The sequence below is a fragment of the Crocodylus siamensis genome, chromosome 5 (assembly GCF_052110815.1).
Source record: "Crocodylus siamensis isolate JL-2025a chromosome 5, ASM5211081v1, whole genome shotgun sequence".
In the NCBI taxonomy this organism is placed as follows: domain Eukaryota; kingdom Metazoa; phylum Chordata; order Crocodylia; family Crocodylidae; genus Crocodylus; species Crocodylus siamensis.
In genome coordinates this window covers 119,331,538-119,359,218 of record NC_143399.1, presented here as the reverse complement: position 1 = coordinate 119,359,218, position 27,681 = coordinate 119,331,538, and the positions used below count along the sequence as shown (strand labels likewise).

The 27,681-nt window shown below is 43.3% G+C and overlaps 1 long non-coding RNA gene across 1 annotated transcript; it reads right to left on the bottom strand.

Moving 5' to 3' along the window:
* Positions 1–9,713: 9,713 nt before the first annotated feature.
* On the bottom strand, positions 9,714–27,248 carry LOC149864490 (uncharacterized). The gene is made up of 3 exons (XR_016442537.1): positions 27,145–27,248; positions 15,741–15,838; positions 9,714–12,597 (listed from the first exon to the last, which is right to left on the bottom strand). It is a non-coding gene; the product is annotated as an uncharacterized LOC149864490 (long non-coding RNA).
* Positions 27,249–27,681: the final 433 nt, after the last annotated feature.

Below are 27,681 nucleotides of genomic sequence, written 5' to 3'. Positions count from 1 at the left end.
AACAAAAATACTGTTATTGAAATAGACAACTGAGTGAGAATATCACTTTGGTTGCCTAACAGGATTTTTGTGTAGAGCTCCAAACACCAATGTAAAACTCACATTACAATCACATTGGGAAACTGACACCACATTGCTGCTCACATGCTTCCTCTCCACATTGTTAGTCATGCTGCTTAACCAGACTAAAACCAGCTGAAGAAAACTAATCTATCTAGTTTCTAGTTTACGTGCCATTGTCAGATGAAGACAGATAATGCAACACTTTAATGGCTGCAGGGCTAAGTATTGCTTTTGGTGTATGCAATGGAAAAAAAAGTACAGCTTCCCCAAAGGAATCCCCTTGGGTTTACAAGAATATCCAAAGTAGAAATGCAGGAACTGCAGTCCCAAGGCAGATTGTGTAACTGTGATAGCCAAACTTGCAATAGTTTGGATTTTCATAGACCTTGGCACTTATAAACCTAGGAGTTAGAGTAAAACATGTGTGCATAAAACTTAAAATAAGAAAAATGGGATTAATTTGCTTTCAGTTACATTTTTGTCAATGGAGTTACATTGGGGAAAATTGATATGAGAAAAGGAATTTCTTTTTTAAAGAGTTGCTTTATGTGCTCAAGCTATTCCAGTCACAGCTGCAATAAAATCACTGTAAACTTGATCAAATGTTTGTGTTGTGCATCTATGACACATTTTTCAATCACTGAATAACTGCATTATTTTCTAGTACATTAACCTTAGCCAGGACGAGCTGTGTGAAAAGGTTTCATCGTTTAAAGTTAAGCTATCCATGCAGAGAAAATCATTGAGCACAGTGCTACTCAGTGTGTGCAAGAGTGGCAGGATCTAGTTCAAAATAAACATTTATGGCCAGTTTTTTCAAAAGGGCTCCGGTATGTTACCATTCATGTCATAATGGGAAGGGCTGCATGCTAAGCACTCCTGAGAATCTGGCCCTTCTTTAGGTCCCTACATGTGAGTTTGAGCTCTTTTGAAAATCTCTCTCTAATCGTGGGTCCTGAGCATTTGGAAATCTGGCCCTGCCATCCACAGCCACCATCACATTACCCCCAGTTTTACACCACTGTGAGCTCATTGCTTTTAATGACATCACACCCCCTGCAAACTGGAGCAGATCAATGGCGCAACTGATCTTTCCTGCTTTTATAAACCTGAGCGTGTGTGTGTCTGTGTCTGTGTATTTTTTTTAAGAAAATGTTTTTGAAATATTACCCTGTTGCATGAGTCTGGGCCGCTTCTGACTGTCTGCCAGCTCCCAGATTAAATGTAAGTCATTACAGAATGTTTTCCTCACATGGGAAAGGCTGCAATGGTTTGGTGTTAGTTTTGCCCTCCAACATTAATTCTAATTACCTCAAAATGCAAACATGTTGAGTTTCCAGGAGATGACATTATTTTCTCTTTGGCATCAGACATCAAAGAAAGAAAAATAAACATGGGACAGTGACAGCAGTAAGCCGCTAGTCATTTTTTAGAAGGGTTTTCATGTTCTATCCCAGACTGGTTCTTCTCTAAATCTTGTCCTGGAGATTAGGGTGGGGGAGTATTGCACAGTTGTAGTTTCCAGTTTTCTTTACATAAGAGGGAGGTGATGGGGGGAAGAAAGGGAGAAACTGTCTGGTTTAGATCAGGGTTGGAGTTTTGGATTTTTAGACACACACTTGAATTTCTTTATATTTTTTGCTTTCTTCCAAATGTGTGTGGACAAGGCAGTTGCATTTCCAAACTGAAATCAGTCCGCAGGATCCGCAACTTGGCAATTATGGTATGGTTTGAGCCATGCCTAATGCTGAAGCTGAAAAAGTTCTTGCAGGATCCTGGGACAAGGTTAGTTAATGAGCTGCTGTTTTTCTCCTGTCAGGATCACTGTCCTTGAGTTTGATGCTGCCAGGCTCTCTGCTGCATAGTACATTTGGACTTTTAGTCTTCTCATACCTGAAAATGGACAAGTGATCTGATCCTTCTTTTAGGGAAGTCAATGGGAAATTGACTTCAATGGAAGCAGTTTCAGGCATCAAGTTTCTCTGTGTTTGCTTGTTGCCAGAATTAAGGCAAGTATATAGTGTGGGCCAAATGATATCAGTTGTTACTGCTCATGACCCCAGTCCTTCATTGGGATGTACCAGCATTCAGCTTTTCACCTGTCTGTAGTGCTACAGATATCCATAGAGCTTCACATGAGCACAAGGATTTGTGCTCATAGGTCCTAATGCACTATAACAACACTAGACCTATATACTTGGAGTCTGGACTTTGACTTCTAGGTTAAACCCCAGATCCCAATATGAATTTGCTGTGTGCATATCCCAACCAACATTCCTGCATGTCACAAATTAATGATTGTGGTGAAGACCACAGGTTAGGACTCAGAAGATTTGACTTCTGACTCTGTTATAGACTCCCCCAGTAACTGTGGACCACTCATTTAAATCTCTCTCTGCATCTATAAAATGGGAAGAATAATTCTCTACCTCACAGGAAGCATGGTGGAATAAATTGCTTGATGATTCGGAGGCACTGATGTGCTTTGGTATTGCTGGCCATAGAAAAAATTATAAAACAAATCAAATCATGGGAAAATTACAAAAGTCTATTCCCAGGGTTGGAATGGGAGGTTATTGCAGGACATGGCTTGAGATGCATTGTATTGGCAGAGCTGTGGAGAGAAGCTTGGACAGCATGCGATTGCTACTTGTTTCTTACTTTCAAAAGCACTAAACTGACTCACATTTTAAAAAGTCAGCTGGTTATATGAGCTAAGAAATGAAATTGAAATTATGTCTCTTCTAACGCAAGACTTTTATCTTTGTTGTGGGTGAAGGAACAGCTCCTCCCATTGCAATGGCACAGTGTGCAAGTTCTAAGACAAAAAGGAAATAGCCACAACAAAAATCTTTAAAAATACCACAATATTTTACAGTAGTTGCCTGCAGAGCAAGCTGTCTTGTTTTGGACTACTGTGCAGAGCACTGCAACTGTTTTTAATAAGGCAGATTGATGAGACCTTGGGTCTGATTCTCTAGTCTGTCAGGCCAGCTTTCCACCTATTGTCCCACACACAGTTTCCTTGACCTGGTGAATCCTGCCAGTGGAGGAATCCATGTGGGTAGAAGAACATGTGATGGTACAAACACATAAGGATAGGTGAGGGGTAGGTCGGGAGGGAAAAAAAAGGGGTTGCTTGGACATTTATGATCCCTAGCTGCTGAAATGGCCATTGGGAATGGTGGAAGTGAATACAAAACTTTCAGTCTGCTCTGGTTTTGCCTCAGTGAACTACACCAAGACTAAACCCACTCTGGCTTGTTTGTATAAGGGGACAGAACAATGAATTTAAAGCCACTTTTGCCCCTCTCCTCCGGTTGTGCTGGATACAGCCTGGCTGTGACAAAGACTAGTCTTCAGAATCACTTCAGCTGATATTTTATCATTCAGTAGCACTTTCTTATATTTAATTTTCTTTATGCTCACTGGCTGAGACAGTATCATCCCAGGAAACTCTATGACTTTGAAGAACAGAAGCTGTACAAAACAGCTGAAAAAATATAATGGCTTAAAATTTTCCAATGAAACTAACAAATGTAAGTGGCTCAATTTTTGCATGCAACTACAGACACCAGAAGTGGATCTATTCTCCAGAAGTTATTGAAAACTTACTCTCCAAAAATTAACCTGTTTTCATATGTTCCCAACAGGACAATCAAAAATGATACACCTGAAATCAGTAATCGTGTTTGAAAATGTGAGTTACATAGCATGCTGATAAAATGAGCAAAATGTTCCCTCTGTTGCTACAAAGCAGGTCAGGGTGGTATCTTAGAAGCTAACTGATTCAGAAAAGCATAAGCCGTCATATGCAACAGCCTACTTCATCAGATGCAGTCCTTACATCTGACAAAGTAGGCTGTTGCTTATAAAAGCTTATGCATGCCTCTCAGTACCAGTTAGTTTCTAAGGTACCACCTTGCCTTGCTTTCTGCCTGACTTCAGCTAACTCAGTTAATTGCCTCTCTATGTTGGCACGAAAAGACTTCTCTTCGTATTGCAGAATATGTCACATGGGAAATATTTTCAAAATTAGCCACTCAAGTTGTACATAAAGATGTGTTTAATCACTATTTGCCCATACAACACCCATATTTATGGAAGCAAATGAACTGTTGCCTGAATAAAAGTGAGTGTAGAAGAATATGAGTAATCTTTTTTGACATCTCAGTGGCCGCATCTACACGTGCTCTGCCACACTGGCCATGGATGTAAATTGCACCCAGTCAGCCCAGCTATCAGGGGGCCAGACTCCTGCCTGCTGCCTAGCCACACGGCTCTGCACTTTCAGTACTCTTATGCCCCAGCCAGCCCTTCTGCTGCCTGATGCCACCACCCATAGCCCAGGGCTGACCTCCTGTCCCCCAGCCCTGGCATACACTGCTCTGCCATACTGTTGCTGTCCCATGTGCACATGTAGATCCTGAACCTGGGAGTTGTTTACTCCACCTCAAACTGCTCTGGAATGTATTGCTTTGAATTAATTGCATATGTAGACAGACAAGGTTCTTTGCATGAATCTGATATCTTTTATTAGACCAACTTAAATAGTTGGAAAACAATTATTAAGCAAGCTTTTGGGTTCAAAAACCCTTCGTCAACAACTGTGCACCAGAATGAATGCAGATAGGGGGTACATTTCTCACAAGAAAACCACTCTGTCTCCAATCTCTTAGTCCTGATCCTCAAAGAAAACTTACAAAACACTTCCCAGAGACGAGCCTATGAACTCCACTTCATCAGCCTCCTGGACACTAAAAATCATGGACTAAATATAGACGTTGGATTTATGACACATTATAACCTGCCTGACATCTGACTCCCTAGGTGTCTCTCCACTATTCATGCCCCTTCTCTCTCTTCCCCCCCACCCCAGCCTGTCTTTCACCCATTGACTCCTCAATCTACATTTTCACTGACTACCTGTCTTCTATGCATACCCGACCAGCCTCTGGCTTCTTTACTTTTCTTTCCATCCAGGAAGAGCACACACCAACTGCTGAAACTTCCTTAGCCTGACAAAGGGTTTTTGAACCCGAAATCTTGCTTAATAATTGTCTTTCAACTATTTAAGTTGGTCTAATAAAAGATATTAGATTCACCCAAATGTAGATGCACCCAGTGTGTCTGAGCTCTGAAAGGTATATTTTTAAGTGATCCAAATCCATTTTTATGTCTACATTCAAACTAAAACCACTGAAACATTCAGCCTGTGTAATTTGAGTCTCACAGGTTTTCACATTAAGATTTTGCTTCTAAGTATCCACAACCCTCTCTGAATACTGCAGTTGTTCATTGAGACACATCCTTAGCCTGATCCGCTCGTCAAAATGCTGCCTCCGAGTGCTAAGTGACAATGTGTCCATTAACAATACAGGAAAGCTTGTAGGAGAAAGATTGTCATGGAAGCTATAGAAGTGGAAGATGTTTTTGTGGTGTTTGGGCACTATAGGACTGGTTATTTATATGGATTAAAATTCCAATTGAGTGTGAGTTTTTTTCTTCTCTGTGCCTTATAGCAGAGTTTGTCACTCACAGAAGATAAAGATAAAGGAACATTAATTGGATTTAGGAAAGAGTCGGTGCTGTTATCTCTAGTAGTGGGGTAGATAGGATGAGTACACATAGGAAAAATAACACTTTTCATGAAATAAGTGCTGGCATTGCTGTATTTATTGAACAAAACTGCATGATACCGTCAGTTTAGTATACCAAGCTTGTTCCCATCCTCTTTCTATAACCTTTCTTATTTAAGAGAGATAAAAGTAAAAATATTGTCATCAGGTGCTTAAAAATAGGATCATGCTAGTCGTGATGGAACTTTAGTGTTCACCGCTGAAACATTAGTATAATTCAGTTCTTCTCTAGCTGAGGTTTGATATTCTGTGATATATCCAATTAATTATGTGATACTATGCATTTAGTGATTTCTTGGTTTAGACAGAATGTATAGGTAATGTTTGCAAGTATATTAATACACTGATTTTCACAAAGTCAGGTTTACAAACTAATCACAGCTTGCTTAACCTCCCTAGAGCCCAGATTGTATTCACAATTATATGGGTATAAATCTCTAGTGCTAGTGGCTCTGTCTGTCTGTCTATCAAATACATGTCCTGCCAAGCCAGGTAACAGCTGCTTCACGGGCAGCACTCAGTGGGCGCATCTATGGGTGCACCTGACTGGCTTGTACTGTGCAGTCCCAGTGGCACATGGGTCATTTCTGATCCTACTGCACAGTAGCTCATTGCTTCTGTGCAGTAGTGGCAGCGTCACAGTGCCCACCAAAGCTATGTTGCTGTAGCAATGAGCTATATCACTGTAGCTCATCGCTACAGCAATATAGCATCTTGTGTAGACATGCCCAGTCATGAAACCCCTATGTTCCAATAGAAGGAACTTTTTTCATTAGTATTTTCTGTACTTGTCCACTGCTGCAGTACATGTTGTTTTTGTGGCTTCTTTTTTAAAGATTAGCTATACACTCACCTTGGTCAGTCTGGAACCTATTCAGCAGGGCCCACTGATGTAACAGGATCAAAACCAGAAGGATGGATAATTAGTTATGAGGAACTTGTTTGTTTTCATTAACTAGGACCATTCATCTTGCTAATATAATTGTTTGCTGTTTTGGTGCAGCATTTTAGATAACGCTGGTCCTCTCAATGAGGGTTAAAGAGATCATTTTGCAATGGCAGATCAGGATGGGCATAGATATTCTCTACTAGTCTGAGAGTTTGAGCCTCACAATGGATGCAGTGTAGTGATGTATTAGTTACTATCAGCAAACATGGCAAATGAGATGAAATACAGTATTACACATATTATGCATGTCATTTAATAATTACACATCAACAAGCTTTCCATATGATGAACAGCACCAGGACTGGTAAACAGTATTCTTCTGTTGAGAATCAGATGACAAGTCAAGATGTTTGAACCATATGAGTATATGCAACCATTGTTGAGATAACTCATTTGCTGAGAAGGTTATTGCATGGTTTAATTTTGGTAGTTGTTTTCTTTAAACGTTCATGAAAAGTCAAAGCATAATGCTGAAGCGAACCAGATGTGCCTGATGTGTCTGGCACCACCCAGAGTCGCATTTAATTCACAGGCAGCAGAAACATGTTTTAGTGGACAGTGTTTTCATTGCACTCATTTAACAGCTACCTACTACAAAGTTTATCCAGCTTAGCCAGGTCAACATTTAAGATAGTATCTGCATCCGAAAATGCCTGAGCTTAGGTACTGAGGCAGATCTTTTGTACCGGTTAACTTAAGTTAATGAGTAGGTGGAAGGATCACTGAGTAATGGGGTTGACTGTACAGAGCCTTTACAATGCCATTGACTCGGTATCTCCATTTGGCTGTTTTAAATCTTTGTATCAGATGGTTTGCAAATCAAACCATCTGATACAAAGAGGCTGTTCTGCAGTGTTCACCGTCAGGATGTTTTAACCAAAAGACATCTGCCCAGAACTGTGTCATAAGCAGCCATCAATATGTCTCCTCTCTTATGCTTTTGATAAAAGTTTGATATAAATAGCCCATGCCAGAACTTTGTTTCAGGCACTACACCTTCCTTAAAACCCAGCCTGCTTAAGCTCTTGTGACATGTGCAGGAAGCTGAGATGCTCCATGAACTTAAGGCATAACTTTACCATGTTTTATCAGCATGATAGCAGCAAATACTTTGTGGTATTGTGTGGAACTTTCCCCAGCATTAACAGGGAATGACTTCAGACAAGCACCAGATCTTTTGAATGTTGCCCTTCTATTAACCCGTTGAAGAAGTGGACTAGCCAAAACAAGGACATGAACCAAGTTATTTTAGAAACTTAAGAGAGATATTGTTATACCCTTTGGCAGTGCTAGATTTTACGCAATTTATTTTATACTGCCTGTTATTCAAAAGTTCTGAGATGGTTTTTCCTGACACAACTGTTGCCATTCCTTGACAGCCTGTCACTGGACATTTTGCTCAAGTTAGGCCTTTGTTAAACATAGAAGTTGTCTGGTGATCTGACTTGCTATGACTGCTGGACAAGTTAGTTCTGATGGCTGTCCAATGACTCCATATGGTTGGGCTACACCAAAATGGTCCTAGTATCTTTTGCTAGATTGGGAGAAATCAAGTTTTTTCAGTTGCTTTTTCCCCACTAGGTTCATCTGCAGCACCTTATAACTTCATTGTTTGATCTGTGATGTCAGGATCATCTGAGGACTCATGCTGTAATAGTAATGCAACCCCTTTGGAATCAAAACATTAAGTGTATGCTGAGCAGTAATCATGAAGGAAAGGACCATAGGTTGCTTTAGATTTGGTACTTCCAAAGAGGCTGTATACTTCTTCAGTCATGATGTGCCACAGGGGATAGTCACAGTGCTGCAGTCCAAGTTGTACCAATAATTCTCCCAGCTCACTTTATACACGTGCCGCCTGTTTGCTTCTTTTATATATGCTTCTGATGACCAGGAATTGAAGTCCAATGTGATGGGGCTGGCTGCATGAAAAGTAGTTTAGTACTGAGCATGTTGCCAGTTGAGAGTGGCCATTTACATGGGCTAACCCAAATTAAGTCATCCATAGAGATGGCTGGGGAGGCCAGACTCAGCAGAACAAGCTGTTCTCAGCACCAAGAGGCATTTACAGTTTTGTAGTCTGTTTTGTACAGTTTTGTGGATATGATGCCACCTATATGATATCACAGAAGTCCGTGGATAATGGTGTGGTGGCATTCATGTTATCAGAAAGTCATAACACAGAAGTGGTGCAACGTAATTAGGAATGTTCAGAATGCTACAGAAGCTCCAGTTCATCATTTAACAAGCCTTCTGAACATCATCCGTGTGGGCCTCTTCTGCGCAGATGATGACAGTTGTCAGTGTTACATGGCTGAAGGAGTACATTGATTAAGCTATGTTTGTCTGTCAACACACCCTCAAGACTAAGCTATATAATTCAAGGTGCCAGGCCAATGGAGCATCAGGGTTGAAACTCGCTTTACATCATTCAGTAAATTCAGTCTTCTGGTTGGATCATTGGTTTCCCTGGTTACTATCACTTATAGGGAATGTGATATGAGCACTGATCCATTTCTCCCCTACTAAATAGTGTTTTTATTTTTAATTATTATTACACTAATGTAATGAATTATTATATTATCATTTACTCTGAATTATTATTATGCACCTAGCAGGTTATTGGATGCTTACAAATGCCAAATAACTATTTGCCTGTTTGTTTCTGTGTTGCTAAGCATGTGCTAAGCATTTGAAAAGAAATATGAAAAGAAAGAAGCTACCAGCCCCAAAAAGCTTATGGGACAACATTGGCAAAGGTTGCAGATCCCCACTCTCTTGGCTTGTTTCAGCCATCAGCTGATTATTGCTATCACTAGTGATGAAACCGTGGATATTTTGGGGGGGTTGTTTTTTAATAAAATATTTTAATTCTTTTTACATTGTAATCAACAATTCTGGAAGGAAGAGAGGGAATAATTTCCTGACTAGCTCTAGCTATTTTCTTTATCATTTTACAAGGGACTTCACTGGGAGAAATCAAAAAAAACTACACACTTTAGAACTGCCTTGCCCCAAACCCTTCCTCCCTGGCTTCATGAAGTAACAATACATGTCTTTTGACAAAAGGAAAGGTCTAAAGGAGGACCACGTAACATAAATTGAATATAAACATCTTCTTGTCCCAAAACAGAAATTAACTTGAATCTGAGAAGAATCCAAGCCTCAAAGTTTAGATCCAAATCAAAACCCATCCAAGTTCACTGGTGGGGGCTGCTCTTTAGCGTTGCAAACTTGGTTTAGCCTCATCTCCAGCCATCCATGCAATCCTTTTTACGGTATTTTTTAAAATCAAAACCAGCAATTATACAGCTGTTGAGATAAGAATAATTAAGAACAATGTATTTCCTTTTAAAGCTCCTCAAAGGATAAAGTTTAATAAGATGAATTGAGAGTCTCATTCAGGCCACACACAAATGATGGGTAATATTTAGTAACAGCATTTTTTTAAACAAAAGATAAGCTAATTCTGCTTAGGAACTGAGGGTGGTCTTCAGGTCTTGCATTTGTCAAAGAAACAAGCATTTCTTTATCTAGAGCATATAATCTCACACAGCTCAAAGAGGAATAATGTGTAGTGAAAACTTGGGCAGGGTATTTATTTTGGAGCATAGGACTGAGCTCTTGAGCAGAGCACAAAAAGGGACTGGGGTAAGGTGTACAACCTTTGCTCGGGTCGAGATGCATCAACTTACATGAATACTGCTATTTATATCAGTGGCACTTCCTTGTATAAGTAAGTACTCGGCAGTGTGACTGCCTGTCTTCCCTGCATGAGCACTACAAGATATATCTGAATTGTTCAGCAAGTAGGAAATCTGTTCTCAGATAATATGCTCTCGTAATGAAAGCCTCTTCAGTTGCTCTAGGCATGATTCTCCTCTCATTTATGCCAGTCACTCTGATGAAGTCATTCAGTTAATCCTGGGTGTCAGCTGCCAGACGCTGAGTGTTCCTGTAAGATGCTAAGCAATTCTTCCTGGCTTCAGTTTGAGCTCAGGGTGCTTAGCTCCTCATGAAAGTGCTCAGCACTGTGCAAAATAAAAATCTACCTCACTTTGTAGGTTAGAGGAAATGAGGCCCTATGTGTGTACTGTCTTTCTTCCCTCTTATTCTTGAAAGCAATCAAAAAGTAAAACCCTTTCTGCTTTGAAGTCCAGCTGAGCAAATGGCTCAGATTGATTCTACCCTCATGTACACCATGGTGAATCTGGAACAGCCCACTGGAAGTTACTTTATCCCAGTTACATGAGGGTTGTATAAACTGTATAGCTCAGGTCCAGTCCTCATTTCCTGTACAACCCGATTCACCCTGAGGATGTCATACAAGGGATCCTTTTGCCTTAGTCACTTAATATGGAGACAAGGTCAGGTATGACATACTTCCTCCATGAGATGGTTCACATGGGAAAAAAAAGGATCAGCTAGAGTTAGAAAACCATACCAATTCCTAATTGCAAAATGCCCCCCTCTCATCGTTGTATCTGTTACAGATGCATTATCCACTGTTTCCTGGAATTTGGTTCAAAGATTTTAAGCATATGAAATTTTGGAGCCAGACAGTGCTCTATTTGTTTCTCTGTTTAATTCACAGGAATATTGTTATGAAGGACTGTTGAATGGTTTTTAGTTTTTTTACAACTGAAAGTCGACAGATCTGAGCTGCCTTCTCCTTGTTATTTGTAGCATGGCTTTCAAATGAAAATCCCTTGAACTCTGCATGGTTCTGTACCTGGCAGTGTATTGCTGCCACTGCCCCCCTAATATTGAAAAGATCCAACTTGACTAGAGAAATCACAGTGATATTGTTTTACAACAGCCCAGATATTTTACAAAGTTACCCACCAGATCCAACAAAACCCAAGCCCATCAAATAGCATCTGATCAATGTTCCCCTAGCCCATCAAATGGCATCTGATCAAATAACACCTTTCATCAAGCTGTGCTGAGCATTAATCAATTACAACAGTCCTGGAAGAGAGTGGCTGTCAATATACCTGTTTTACAGAGATTACATTAAAGCAGAGAGGATTCTAGTGAGATTTTCAGAAGTTCTTCTCAGCATAATTTCCAGAGCAGAAGCTCAAGCACTTTCTGAAAAATCTTCCTTATTAAGCTTATCTGAAGCTGGTCTGCCAAACATCTGGGCTCCCAACTTACTAGTCACTTTTGCAATTTTTATCTGGCATCCAGTCCACGGCTCTAACTATAAGGTAACACCACTGCATTAAAAGAAGAGATGGAGAAAGACAAAGTACAGACCTCTGATCCCTAGCACAGTTCATTCCCAGGTCAGTCTTTGGCATTGCTGATGTGATTAAAGACCATGCATGAAGATAGATGAACCTTGGGAATATGGCAGTGCCAGGGGTTCACAAATTTGCTATGATTTGAGAAAACTTGGACTTGCATCATTTTATAACCAAGGTTATTTTCAAGGGATGTTCAGTTTATGTCACTGGCAATACCTCACAGTCGAGGATGATTCTCTTCTATGATTGTCCTATCTGTGGGTCCAAAGATGGTTGACAAGGCCTATTTGGGATTGACAGACTCTGTTGCAGCTCAGGCATATGTTTCCATGTGGGGTGGGTGGCTCTGGGTTCTTGGTTTTGTCCACAACATGCTGTTTCTGCCACTCCCACTTGTCCATCTCCTCTTGTCGTCGTAAAGTTTCAGAGTACTGAGATCCTTACAGCAGACTCTTCATCCATTTGGGGCGGTCCTGGGCAATAGCTTCCCATGAGTTGATGTCAATGTTTTATTTCTTCAAGATGGCCTTGAGGATATCCTTGAAGTGGTTTCTCTGCCCTCCTCTTGAGTATACACCTTGATTGAGCTGAGAGAACAAAATTTGCTTTGGGAGTCTGGAGTTGGACGTCCAGATGATGTGGCTGTCCCAGCAAAGTTGATGTTGGGTGATCATTGCCTTGATGCTGCTGGTGCCTGCTTGCAAGAGGATGATAATGTTGGTGTGTCTGTCTTCCTACTGGGTTGGTGGTTTGTCGTCTTCAATTGCAAGTTGGAAGCTAAAAGGAGTACTGTCCTGCACATGCACTAAGGCAGGGTTGTACACAACCTGTGAAGGGTTAATGTGTGGGCCTCAGGCTCCTACCTGGCTGCTCCTCCCCTATCACTCTAGTTGCTGCTACAACCAGGGTCTCTACACTCCCCCTCCCTCCCTCAGTTTTTGATTCCTGCTGCTGCCTCCACAGGGCTAGGTGGTGCAACTAACTCATGGTACCAGAGGAGACAAAAGTACAGTGCAGTGAGAGAGCTGATATGGGGGTCACTCACATGCGTGGTGCAAGGCTGGGGGGTGGGGGAAGGGGCACTGCCCCCCCTTCCCAGTGCAATGGAGTGTATATATGTGGCCTGGGGACTGGGGGCTCATACGAGTACAGTTTGTGGAGTGTTTGACCCCTGCTGGTGTGACCCACATGGCATGAGGCCCCCAGCTGCTTAGAAGATGGGCAGTAGGGGATGTGTGAAGCGGGCCCTATTCGATTCAAATTCAGATTCAGCCCAAATCAGGGACAGTGATTCGAATCATTGATTTGGATCACTGTCCCTGATTGAATTTGGCTGAATCTGAATCTGAAGATGTGATGCTGATTCAGAGAATCAGTGATTCGGACACAGACACAACTTTAAAAGTTTTTTCTACATACCTTGAGGCAACAGCATGGCTCATGAATGCTGTGATGCTGGGGCATGTGGAGCGTCCCATAGGGGTGCGGGGGGGGGGCTCCGTTCAGTGGTGAACCAAGAAGTGGATCAGAAGTACTTCTGGTCCACTTCTGAGTCTGCTGAGGAGCACAGTGCCCCCCCCCCCCGTGTCTTCCTGGCTCAGTGATTGGCCGTAGGAGGACCCCAGGTACCCCCCCGACACAGGAGGCACCAGTCACCAAGCTGGAGGGGCACAGGGGTCCCCTGCAAGCATCCCGGTGGACCCAGAAGTGGACCAGAAATGCTTCTGATCCACTTCTGGGTTTGCTGCCAGGTGCGCTGGGGAGCCTCCCCATGTTCCTGTAGGATGCTTCATCCACCCCAGCATTGCAGCATTCATGAGCCACCTGCTACCTGGAGGTATGTAGAAAAAAATCGACATCAGATGCCCAAGAAAAGGCCAATCTCCTAAATGACTTCTTTGCATTGGTTTTCCATCCTTCCATGAGGATCACACTGCCAGGAATGGTACAAACCAATTTGGGAGTGGGTGACGGGCACAAAATCAGTGTGGATCAGGTAAGGGAACACCTTGAGAACTGGACATTCACAAGTTCACAGGCCCAGACAGAATGCATCCAAGGGTCCTGAGATCTTGAAAGAGCTGGCAGATATTATTGCATCTCCTTTGGCAGGAATATTAAAAAAAATGTGGCACTCGGGCAAGGTCCCAGATGATTGGAAAAGAGCCAATGAAAGGGAGGAGGGATGACCCTGGGGAGTATAAACCAATCAGTCTGATGTCTATCCCTGGAAAAATCATGGAGAAAATTGTCAAGGGATCCATCAATGCCAGACTAACGGAAGGCAAGCTTCTGGATGCCAGCCAACATGGCTTTGTGACTGGCAGGTCTTGCCTAACCAACCTCATCTCCTTCTATTACTACGTAACATGTGCCCTGGATAAGGGAGATGATGTGGACATCATTTTTCTCGGTTTCAAGAAGGCCTTTGACCTAGTCCCCCATGATGTTCTCATCGTTAAGCTGGGGAACTGTGGCCTTGATCATCATACAATCTGATGGCTAGGCAACTAATTATGGGGTTGGACCCAAAGAGTACTAGTTGAAGGGAGCAAATCAACGTGGCACAGAGTTACCAGTGGAGTACCTCAGGGCTCAGTACTTGGGCCAGTACTCTTTAACATTTTCATCAATGTTCTGGATTCGGGAGTCAGATGTGAACTGGCCAAGTTCACAGATGATACCAAATTACAGGGGAGGGCTGGGAATACAGGCTGACTTGGACATGCTCCCAAGGTTGGCTGACCAAAACTGGATGGCCTTCACTGTACAGAAATGCAAGGTGCTACACCTCAATAGGAAGAACCCTCAGCATACTTACAGGCTCAGCAGTGCTACGGTCACTAGCACCACAAGTAAAAGACAGTTGGGGTCTTGATTGACCAGAAGATGAATATGAGCCACCAATCTGATGCGGTGGCAGACAAAGCTAACCAAACTCTGGCATGCATCCACCGATACATCTCAAGCAAAACCAGGGAAGTCATCCTCCCACTTTACTCGGCCCTGATGAGACTGCAGCTGGAGTACTGCGTCCAGTATTGGGCCCCCACTTCAGGAAGGATGTGGAGAAACTTGAGAGAGTCCAGAGGAGAGCCACTTGCATGATCCAGGGCCTGGAGGGAAGGCCATACGAGAAGAGGTTGAGGGATTTGGGACTCTTCAGTCTGGAGAAGAGAAGTCTCAGGGGGGACTTGGTGGCAGCCTGCAATTTCATAAGAGGGGTATATCAGGACCTGGGAGAACACCTGTTCACCAGAGCTGCCCAAGAGATAACAAGGTCTAATGGCCATAAACTCCAGGAAAGCCAATTTAGACTTGATATAAGAAAAAATTCTTTACAGTGCATGTATCCAGGGTCTGGAACAAACTCCTCCCCAAGATGGTGCAAGGACCTACTCTGTATCCTTTCAAAAAACAGCTGGATTTATTTCTTGCTAGGGTCACTTGATCCCAGCTGACTTCCCACCTATGGCAGGGGGGCTGAACCCAATGATCTCATGAGGTCCCTTCCAGCCCCTAATGTCTATGAAATCTATGAAAACATTTAAAGCTGTCTCTATGTCCGAATGTCTGAATCTTTCCAAATCTCTCAAAATCATTTCAGAGGGTTCTGATTTGATTCAGAGAGATTAAAGGGTCTTCTGATTTGATTCAGATTTGGAGACCACTGAATCAGGCCAAATCTCTGCCAAATTGAATCAGGGGCTGAAGTTTTGCACAGCCGTAGTGGACAGCCCTGCATTACAGTCATACAAGCTAAGCAGCCTCTGCCAAGTAGTCTATACAGGGTTGTGTTTATACACACATATATCTATAAATACTTAATCGCCTTACTTGACTTCTTTACTCACAAGTCCTTTTCAGTTTTTCACTCCACTCCATCTCATTTGGTTTCCCTTTTTTTCAGTACCCAGCTCTTTCTTGTGTCGTCGCTGTAAGACACAAACTCAATGACATTCAAGGCTCAATTCTGCATCCCCGGTGTTTGGGTAGGTTCAAAACTAATTAAAAAAAGAAATCTCTGTTCCTTTTCATAGCACTAATGGCTTGATTCTTGGAATGGGACTGCAAAGAAATCCTGTTCTCCATTAGCAGGAACAGGCTTGGCTGCACGGATGCATTGCTGCATGGCTGCTAAGCCACTCCTCAAAGGTAGATTAAGTAAGCACTTGGGCCTTGATTCTTGACACCTGTGCATATTGTTGTGCACATGTATAGTCCCATTCAAATCAATGGGACCTCTCATACAAGTAAAGTTAAACACTTCATAGTTTCATAGTTTCTAGAGTCGGAAGGGACCTGAGCAGATCATCTAGTCTGACCCCCTGCCATGGCAGGAAAGAATACTGGGGTCAAATGACCCCAGCAAGGTGTTCATCTAACCTCCTCTTAAAGACCCCCAGGGTAGGGGCCAGCACCACTTCTCTTGGAAGTTGGTTCCAGACCCTAGCCGCCCTGACTGTGAAGTAGCGCCTCCTGATATCTAACCTAAACCTACCCTCTGCCAGCTTGTGACCGTTATTCCTGGTCACTCCTGGTGGTGCTCGGGGGAACAGTGACTGCCCCAGTGCCTGCTGATCCCCCCTAACTAGTTTGTAACAGGCCACAAGATCCCCCCTCAGCCTTCTCTTGTGGAGGCTGAACAGGTTCAGGTCCCGTAGCCGCTCCTCATAGAGCCTGTCCTGTTGTCCCCTGATCATACGAGTGGCCCTCCTCTGAACCCTCTCCATGCTGTCGACATCCCTCTTGAAGTGCGGCGCCCAGAACTGGACGCAGTACTCCAGCTGCGGCCTGACCAGTGTCGCATAGAGGGGGAGGATCACCTCTCTGGACCGGCTTTAGATGCATCGGTGGATGCATGACAAGGTGCGGTTGGCCTTCCTGACTGCCTCCCCACACTGCCGGCCCAAGTTCATCTTGGAGTCAATGATGACCCCCAGATCCCTTTCCGCTTCTGTGCTGACAAGAGGGGAGTTCCCTAACCTGTAGGTATGGTGCCGGTTGTTCCTTCCGAGGTGCATCACCTTGCACTTGTCTGTGTTGACACCCATCCTATTTTCGTCCGCCCACCCTTGTAACCTGTCTAGGTCTGATGTGCTTGAGTGCTTCCTTATGGGATTGAGTCATAATAGAGCTCTAAGCATCTTGTTAGGATGATAATAATCATATATTATTCCACCTTTCTCCTTCCTTGCTGTTACTTCATTTCCACTCTGCTTAATTTTATTCTGTGATGGTAAATTCCTGAATGCAGGTGAGCGGTCCAACCTGTTGCTAGGAACCTACCTAAAGCGCAGTTTCACAGATTTTGCAGAAACTGTGAAAAACAGCATTGTCTAAAATCACTGGGAAATCTGGCAGTGGCTGTAATTTCCCACATCAACCTAAAAAAAAGCAGTAGTTATGTAAACTGAGTGAAGGTCCCCTCCACCATCAGTGCTGAGAAGCAGGGCAAAAAAAGCTGCAGTGACATAGACTGAGTGAAAGTGCCCTCCACCAATCAGCAGCAAGGGGCAGGGCCACTGTGAAATGCCCCTGAAATTGGCTCTGTGTGCCACGACCAGGCTGCAAAAAACCTTTTGTCTTGCTGTGACTTAGGTAGGTCCCTACCTAAAAGAGACTTGGGGGTTTCTGCAAAAGGTGTTGTATCTAGCCCTTGACTTTATTTGTGTTAAATCGAATTTATACTCAGGGGTTAACCTTTGTGCTGAAATCTTGCATGTGGCACAAAGACATATAAGCGCAAGACCTTAATGTAACCAGTTCCTTTGTATTGAGGCCCACAGAAAGGCAAGATATTTTGACCCTTTCAGCAAAAATGAAGAATGGGTTTACCAGCACAAATTAGCAGCAACTTCACTGAAAGCAAGGTAGTCAGTACCATTTTAAAAATGAAGGATAAGGCCTATTGGAAAGGCGTGGTGGAAGGGAAATGGTTTAACAGGAATGAGATTAATAGGCCTGTGCAAGTAGGCAGCTATTCAATCCGGCTTCAGATCTGGCTGGTTCAGATACCAGGGATCCGATCCAGAGCTCCAGATCAGTTTCCCACTTTGATCCGGCCGAAGTGGCTCCGAAGCTTCGAAGCTGCCTCGGAGATCCAGCCATAGGGTAAAATGGGGAATCAATGAAATATCTATAACTGTTGTTTTCTGTTGAATTTGGATGAAACTTGCAGAGTTGGTATCTTCTCCTTAGAGCATGAAGCCTGCCAAGTTTCACAAAGATCAGTGCAGGGGTTTGGGAGGAACTGCACCCCAAATTCTTGGAAGCAAAACTCATGTCACATGTGTGTGTGTTACACCACAGCATGGTAAAAACTGCAGGGATGGTAGCCCCTGCTGAGGCCACAAAGCCTGCCAAGTTTCAAGAAGATCAGTGCAGGAGTTTGGGGGGAACTGCACCTCAAACTGCTGACAGACAAAACTCATGACATGCATGATCCTGTGTGTGTTAAGGCACAGGAGGGTGAAAGCTGCAGGCCTGCTATCCCCTGCTGCAGCCACGAAGCCTGCCAGCTATCAAAGAGAAAGGTGCAGGGCTTCTGGGTTCTGGGGCCCTGCACCTCTAGCTGCTGACAGGCAAAACTTGTGTCATGGGTGCTTGTGCAACTTTGTCTGTCTTGGGGAACAGGGGCGGGGGCGGGGGGAACTACTGCAGTTCTGGCTGCTAAGCTACTGTGTTACCAGTTGCCAATCAATTATGATTCACTCAGGGACCAACTCAATACACAATAGCTAGCTACTACTAGCTACTAGATAATTAGTTAATTAGCAATGATTATCACCTACAAAACCACAGAGTAAGGAGAGGAAATAATCAATACAGACAATCAACTGCCCCAAGACAGAGACAGTCAGTTGCACAAGCACCCATGTCATGAGTTTTATCTGTCAGCAGTGAGAGGTGCAGGGCCCCAGAACCCCTGTAGTGATCTCCTTGACAGTTGGCAGGCTTTGTGGCTACAGCAGAGGCTAGCAGGCCTGCAGCTTTCATTCCAATGTGCCTTAGCACACACAGTGTCATCCATGTCACGAGTTTTGCTTGTCTGCAGCTTGATGTGCAGTTCCCCCCAAACCCCTGCACCTATCACCTTGAAACATGGCAGACTTTGTGGCCTCAGCAGGGGCTACTACCCCTGCAGTTTTGACCCCACTGTGGCTTAACATATACACATGACATGAGTTTTCCTCTCAAGAATTTGGGGTGCAGTTCCCCCAAACCCCTGCACCTATCACCTTGAAACTTGGCAGGCTTTTTGGCCTCACCAGTGGCTCCCTGCAGTTTTCACAGCCCCCATGGTGTAAAACCTACACGTGACATGAATTTTGCTTTCAAGAATTTGGGGTGCACTTCCTCCCAAACCCCTGCACTGATTTTCATGAAGCTTGGCAGGTGTCATGCTCTCAACAGAGGCTACCACCCCTGCAAGTTTCATCCAAATCGGACAGAAAACAACAAAGTTATAGATATTTTATTGATTCCCCATTTTACCCTATGGCTGGATCTCTGAGGCGGCTTCAAAGTTTTTACAAAGCGGCTTGGAAGCTCTGAACCGCTTCAGAAAGCCTAAAGAAGCCAGCACTTTGATCCATACATGTTGCTTCAGATGCCAAAGCGTCTGAAGCTTCTTCAGATCTGAAACACAGTACAAAGCCTCGCACTGCCCTAGAGATTATTATGGTGGAACTTGCAGGAATTAGCATATAGGAAATGGAGACTTTCAGCAGGGAGGATGGTAGGTTAGATATGGTATTAAAGTACTCAAAATGTATGGCAATAATTCATTAGGAAAAGAAAAGACAATCTGGGTACCAAATGCTGCAACAAAAAGAAAAGCCTTTTAAAGCCTGTGAGTTGCAAGGACATATAAATTGCAGACTACATCTGCTGACATTCTTTTACTAGCCTGGAAGAACCAAATGAGTCCAAGTGGTCACCTTTCCCCTGTCACTCAGTTGAGGATGAAAGCAGACTGGCAAAGCAGTACACGGAAACTTGCATCATTGTAGCCAGGGTTAGGTTGTTGACTGGGTGAAATGAATGGAGGTTTTGGAAAATGCAGTCTGTTTCTGGCGTGAAGATGCTATGACCTGATTCTCTTCTCTTGTATGTGCAAGACAAGTTACAAAGAAGAGTAGTTCCAAACATCTCAGCAGAGTTGAGTCTATATACATGTGGTGCTGCACAACACTGAATCAGTTTCCAGGCTCTGTAAAGCTGGAAGTAGGATACATTTAGCAAGGATTTAGCTCTTGAAAATGTACAAATCACATGAGATGGTGTAACAAGACTGGTACACTAGAGACCATGGTGGTGACTCAGCTCCCACTCTGCTCTATCTCCCCTCCCTTTGCTTTCACCTGCCACACCTTGATCTCATAAACAACCTTGGAAAGGGAGACTGACTAAGGGTCTTAGAGCAAACTGTAATCTGTCCTCTTTACCCATGGATCCCTTTCAGATCCCTCTGCTCCCATTCAATCTTTCCCATTAGGTGGGTCTTCTTGGCGCATATATGCCCCCCAAAGGCACCCATTGCCTTATGTGCTAATCACAGCCTCCAAACTCCCCTGCAGCCATGCCCATGACTCACAGGTGTAACAATCAGCCAGTTCAGTTGGCCTAGGCCCCAGTCTCTCATCCAGATTTCTCTAGTCCCTTGTCAAAATCTGTCCCTTCCTGGGGCTGTGGGTCCCTGGCCCTTGTCTCTGCCCGTATCAGCTGCTGTACTGCTGCTTGCCCAGCCCCTGGCAGTCTCAAGCCTCATGTGCCTCGCTGGCAGCACTGGGACCTTCTGACTTCCCTTACAGTCCCAAACCGGTCCACCAGTTAAAACTTAAACTGGAACAAAAGTGCACTGGCTGTAACATAGTTCTTTAAGTACACTGGATTTCTTCTGAAATCCCCATCCATACTGAGTCTAATCCGCTGCCAACCCTCAGCTTCTAACTGACTTCTCTCAGAGATAGCAGGATCTCAGTTGGTCTCTCACCAGCAGGCATGATGATGAGAGAGCTACTGCAGAGCTCCTTCCTCTTTGGCCTTCAGGGTTTAGATGCCACCAGAATTGTGCCCCTTTCCAGTCAGGTGACTGGGTCTATCTGCAGTCTTCTGACTAGCTTTGCTTATTGGACTTCAGGGTAGCCTATAGTAGTGTACCTAGCAATTATAGCCTTGCCTGGTCTCCTACATAAGACTCTGTCTTGTAATACTACCCAGAATCTGCTAGCACTGCGGTAGGCTTCCTGCTGCTCACACAGGTTACTCTCCTATAGTACTATTGCTGGTCTGAGGCTGCTTATCCTTTTACAGCTAGCCCCCTTTTTGTCTGCTTGAGTGCTGTTTGCTCCTATTTTTCCCTCAATTCCCAGTCCCCTGTATTTCCACATAGCCCAGCATTTTTGCTATTTACTGAGAAAGAAAACCTGTCCATGTTCATTTTCCCAAAAGCAATAATGATGGCATTGCTCATCTTCTCCTGACCTGGATAGTAATGTTATTAACCTCTGTCTCTCTAGAGAAACCAGACCAGATTTCACTGAAATCAAAACGGATTAGCATCACTTTAAATCTGGAAGATACAGCCCAGAGCATGTTAAAAAGACAACTCCTTAACAGGAGAGATCATTTTTATGGTGGTAATGTTTATTGTGGTATCAGTATTTTCTGTTTGTAAGGATGCAGTTCTACATTCATGGAAAAATTTGTATTGCATCTGCCATGGAGTGGGACAAATATCAGTACTTGGATATCAACTTTGTACCAACATTAATCCAAACATTAAACATCAAGTTCAGATTTGTGCCAACAGTCGTTGCCCAAGTAATAATGATGCACAAAATTGCACAGGTGGAATTGCAGGCTGGACTGATGTCTGCCAGGGGTTGTGCCGCATAGTAAGTGCTGTCATGGCAGGTTTCACCAAGTGACACTTCTGCACATAGTCTGGCAAGTCCTTTTTCTTAGTGTGCAAGCATGTTTCAGTTCTTGGGGACACAGGCTATGGTGTTGCTTATTTTTGGCTTATGCATATTGTGTTTAGAGGCAGTTTCCAGGGCGGGATGGAGCCCTATGAGCAGCAGCTGAGTTTCCTGTCTATCTTAAGGCCTAATTACAGTTAATTCTTGAGGCCAAATTACTTCCTGAAAATATGGCACTCTGTGCATGCAGTGTGCCCATCTTATTTTGACAGTGGTTTATATATGCAGATATAATCATCTACCCTTAGATAATCTCCAGTCTTTGCTCTCTAATATCTCTTCAACCAAGAAGCTGGCATGCAAAGCTCCTACTGTTGATAAAAGGGCAATGCTGATGTCAGAAGATGGGCTAAGAGAATGATTGGTTGATTCATAACAATTCGAGATAGACCAGGAGCTATGAAATCTGTCTCCAAATCCACCCCTTGTCCTAAAGTTTCGAGAGTTTTCAAATCTAAGAGTCGTTCAACCCATTATAGGTTGAGAGGTCAGGTATGATGCTCATTTCCATGTCTGAATTCCAACATTAGGTCAGAGTTCAAGAGGATTTCAGCACTTTGGTTCACTTGTGGCTCACCAGTACTGGGGTTTGATGTACAGTGACATGGGTAGTCACCATAGAGAGCAAGTCTTAAAGCATACCCCTCTGCTTTCGTGAACACTGGTAGCCAAACTGGTGGCAAGCTCATCAACTTCTATGTACCACCTAGAGTACTTTACTAGATGGGCAAGCCATTACTAAATTACTTCACTGCATGGGTTTGGGAATAGCTATGTCCTGAGGGTGACTAATGCACGTGAAGGGACTTGCCTAGATAAAAGGTTTTATTTCAAATACAGAACAAAATATTATGATAACTTTTTTCAAAAAGCAGTCAAACATTCATGCCTGCATATCCGGCATTTCACTCATGTTGCATCCCTCTCTATCTTGCAATTAAATACTATATTGGTTTGGAACAAAACATTTTCAAACATAAAGAGTTTTAGAAGAGAGAAAGTTGGCTTCGATTTCTTTTCTAATTCCAGTTCCTAGAGGTTCTTCAGATCCTGTAGCATTACAGAGAGCTGAGCTGGTAAGGTACATTTCTGTTACTGCTGTCTTTGCTACTGTTTTGTTGCTACCCCCTTGGGTGCTACTGTTATTTCCAGTATTATTAGCTTGCTGGCCAACAAAGCAGCAGGCACTGAAGAAAGCCTTCATGTGGTCCCCATATTGAGAAAACCAGTGATACAGTTGTATGAAGAAACAAGCAGGCCTATCTCTGGTTCTGTCTGTCTGCCACCTCAGGAGATGGGCACAGGTGACCCTCGGTAGGCTATTGCCCATATGCTTAATACCCAGGGCCACCCATATATAAACCTGTATAAATGCTCAATTTAAGTAAATTTATTGACCTTTTTTTTAAAACCATACACCAAGAGAGTAGAAACTTAACACTCAGAGAAGCAGGCAAATTTTCAAATAGGTAGCAGAAATATTGCAGATTATAGGAGCAATAGTTAATGCATTCAGGGTTTAATTGCTTTCATTTATTTGCAGATGATTTACTGTGACAGCCAACCTTAGTCATTGCCTATCCACTATGAGTTTGTGCCCACCCACATTTTCAGTCCTAGCTTCACCACTGTCCCAGGTGCTCCAAAGATGCTGCTGGAGTAGAAGACCTGGATCTGCTGGCAAGGTAATATAAACTAAGTAATTAGTAGGTGGTGAGACCGAGCAATACTGAGCATGGGCTGGTCAGTGATAGTATATCTGTGTCACAGTGATTCTTCCTCTGAGTTTCAAGGGAAGATGTAGTTAACTAGCTAATGCAGGGGCAGGAAAAATATGGCCCATGGGAGAGATCTGGGCTACTAGGCAATTTCATGTAGCCCACAAGTGCCCAGAGACTAGTTAAATACCCCACCCAGCCCTTTTGCCCATGAGGGTGGGAGCGAGGCACCCACATACAACCCCCAACATACCCTATTGTGCCTTTCTCCTTCATGTGTGGACTGTGGGGTGTATATACATGGGTGCCTTGCACCTGCCTTTGTGGGCAGAAGATCTGAGTGGGGTACAATTAGTTGGTGGGCACCCGTGGGCTAGATGAGATTGCCTGGTGGGCCAGATCCATCCCGCGTACTGTATTTTGCCCACCCCTGCTGTAGCTTCTATAACTAGGAACCTCATCACCCCAGTCACCATTGTTACCCAGTCTTTGGCAAAACCTGGTGACAGAATTTGACTTGGTAAGTGACACTTTTTAAAAGACCAACCATCTTATAAAACTTCTGAGGTTAAAAAAAAAATGCAACACTGTTAATAAGACCACTTGTGCTTTTTACATATCCTCTTCACAGCAATTGTGACTATCTGTGAAATACAAGAATGCCTTGTGACTATGAGAGAGTGGCTGAAAAACGTGAATAGTACAGTTAAATCTCGTAACTTGGTAGAACTAAGGTCCCCATAAGGGCAGTTTTGGAAAAAAAAAAATGGATAGAAGCACAGATTTTCAAGGTCAGCCAAAGGCTAATGAGCACCCTTTCATAATGCAACTGTATCGCCTGAATTTCTGCATTTCAAAGCCAGTCTAACTGCTTTATTTCTGCAATGTTGTAACTGAAGAGGCTGTAATAATATTGATGGGTAATCCTGCCAAAATCTGAGATAGCATTCAGCATACTATGAAACATTCGCTCCTTGCCTGGTTGAGTACAGAACAAAGAGTTAAACAAATGTATGCCTTGCCTGTGCACCACTTTTCATTCTTCCTAAAGGGCACAAATATAGCTGCTTTGTAAGTTGGGTTGTCAATAGTTGATGATGGCAGCCAAATTTGCATGTTTTTCACCTTTTTCCCTGGGAGCTGTATGACACTTCTCAGAGGGACACTTTTTCATAACTTAATTAGATTGGCGCCATTTGCACAGCTACAGTTTCAAGTTAACTCTGTTAACCCGCCATCCCTGCCTCACTGTTCTAACTCATAAGTTTCAGAGGATTACAATAGCACGGAGGATTTCTACTCTGGGTGAAAATTTTGGCAACTGTCAACTTAGCCTGAGGATGCAATTTTGGTTGAGGTTGTTTCTAGTTTAGGAAAACAAATCAATGAGGCCACTGATAGAAGAATGCAAATGATAAATGGAATGACAAGTAGGGTCCATTTGTACTTGTTAACTAAAAGCACAGAGAGCTTGTGTTCAGGTACAGCCAGGGTGCAGGGAGCCTGCTAACTGTTTTTAGTTATATCCCTAGTTTTGATTCCTTAGTCATGGATTTGCATCTCAGATTTTCAGTTATTTGGCTGTGATCAATGTCAGACTAATCAGTTTCTACTCTTCCAGGTGAAACCTACCTTCCCTTTTTGAATATGGGCATAATGCTGGCACTTTTCCAGTCTTCTGTATTTATTAAAATTTAGCATAAGCCTTCCAAAGATCTCCTCAGCCAACTCCTTTCAAAGTCTTGGGTTCAAGTTATCTGGGTCTACCAATTTTAGAAGTGTTCAACTCTAGAAGACAAGATTTAACATCCACCTCAATTGACTGAATGTATCCCTTATATGATACAAATTTGTGCACCTTTCTAAGTACAATTTATTGTACTGGGGACTTAATTTATGGATGACTTCTGCTTTTCCTTGCTCGTTATCAACAGTTTTATCTCCTCCACAGGCTTACACCATTGCTAGGATTTCCTTTGTTTCTACTACACTTTTAAAAAGTTCTTTACAGCCCTTAGTCTTGCTAGAAATTGATTTTCCCATGCGTCTTTAGCGTCCTTTATTAATTTGGTATATTTTGTTACTTCTGATTTATGTTGATTGCTACTTATGGCCCCCTTTCCTCTTTGTTCTAAATTGCTTTTTTATTTCTTTTTTTTAATTTTTATTTTTGCCACTTTCACTTCCCCACTGAATTGGGGTGGGCTTTGAGCCAAAGTTGTGTTTCTCGATTTGGTTATTGTGGCTTTTTAACCACCTGATAGCCCGTAAAATACTCCCAGTTTTCATTCACAATTTTCTGGTTCCATTTTTCTTCCAACCAATATTCCTTTCAACTTTTGGGGAAGCAGCCCTTTTCAAGTGAAAAATATATCTATTTATATTTATTTTTGGTAAGGAAATTTCTCTTTTGGCCCATCTTAAATGTAATTGGGTCATGATTACTTCTCCCTGGGCAACCACTAATTTCCAGTACAGTGATTAATCCATCTTTATTCATCATAATGAGGTCCATAATGAAGACAATAACCTCTTGTTGGGTGCAATACAGTCTCTTTGTTAGCTAACCATGGTCTAATGGTTTATAATAATGAAGTGAACTTGGGTTCATGAAAGCTTGTGCTTGATATATATCTTTTATAGTTAGTCTATAAAGGCGCATATCTACCTTGCCTCCTGACTGACTTCAAACTAATACAGCTAACTACCTCTCTATAATTTTTAGACATTCTGATGATATTTTATTACAGCCTGTATGAGGCTTCCCAAAGTAAAGTCCCTTGTGACAACATTTAAAAAATATATATTACAGATAGGTGCTCAAGGGGTAGCCTATCCTGCTCTCTGGGCTACAAACCCTTCATGAACACCCCTCTGGACTGTGAGAGGAAACCTGTCTGCATCTCTTGTTATCATTAACTCTACTACAAGGCTCTTAAGTAGGGCATGCTGCACACCATTTACCTTTCCCTTCAGGTTATTTTTACCATCCCAATAATGTGAATCATCCCACTCCATTTCACTAAATGCCAACTGTGGCGGGCCAGTAGGGGGCGCTCCTGCGTTGAGCCGCCCACCTCCCTGACTCCGAATGCCTCCCTAGGGGCGCCTTATGCTTGGCCGACCCCTCTCCCGGAGCACACTCACTAGTCTGGGGGTAACATGGCCACCACCACCCCGAGAAGGGACTGTCTGTGTCCTTGGGGAAACACAGGCCTAATAGTCCAACTGGTACTTGACCCGGTACAGGCACTTGGGGCACTTCCCCAAGTCAAGGGGGCAAAAAGTAAAGTCTCCCTTAGTCCGCAGACCTAAGGGGTCTCTTAGGCATAATTTAGACCCACCCCTCAATAAGTCTCCCACACCAGTCAAAAAGGAGAACTTTATTGATTACAAGGGGTAGGGTAAACTAGGGTACAGGATTGAGCAATATCTTAGAAATCCTAAAGAGCAAACAGTGTGGCTGAGGTAGCCTTTTGATTATGCTTCTGTGTTACTGCCAGCTAAATATCTAATCTGATGGAGTAGCTTACTCACAAGCATCTTCCAGAGTTCTTCCGTTTCCCCTCTGGAGTCTTGGGGTGAGAGAGAGAGCTAGGTCCAGATGGTAAGGCTTCTCTGTCTCCCCTGCTTTGCTGCTGCTTCACCTCATGGCTGAAGAGAGCGAGCCTCCTCCCCCTCCCAACCTATATAGCCCCTGTGACCTCATTCACCTGGTCCAGTGGAGGCCAGCCCCAGTTGGCTGTCAGCCAACCAATTTGAAATACATCACCTGTTACCAGGCAGATTCCAGCTCCCCAGGTAGAAACCCCCCACCCAGGTAATTGATGCAAGTCACGTAGGCAGAGGGAGCAGGTTTCCCCCCTCCCTCAGGACTGCAGCCAGCTCAGGTTACCTAAAGAGACAGGCTGAGGTGTGACTCCTCTGTGCTGGCCCATCTAATCACAGAGTCACAGGGCAGAGATTTTGGGGAGAAACCAAGGTGGCTTTCTGCCACACCAACTACATAAACTGGTCCACTAACAGAAATTTCCAGTGCCTCTTGTTTGTTGCCCTGACGCTTGGCACTGACAT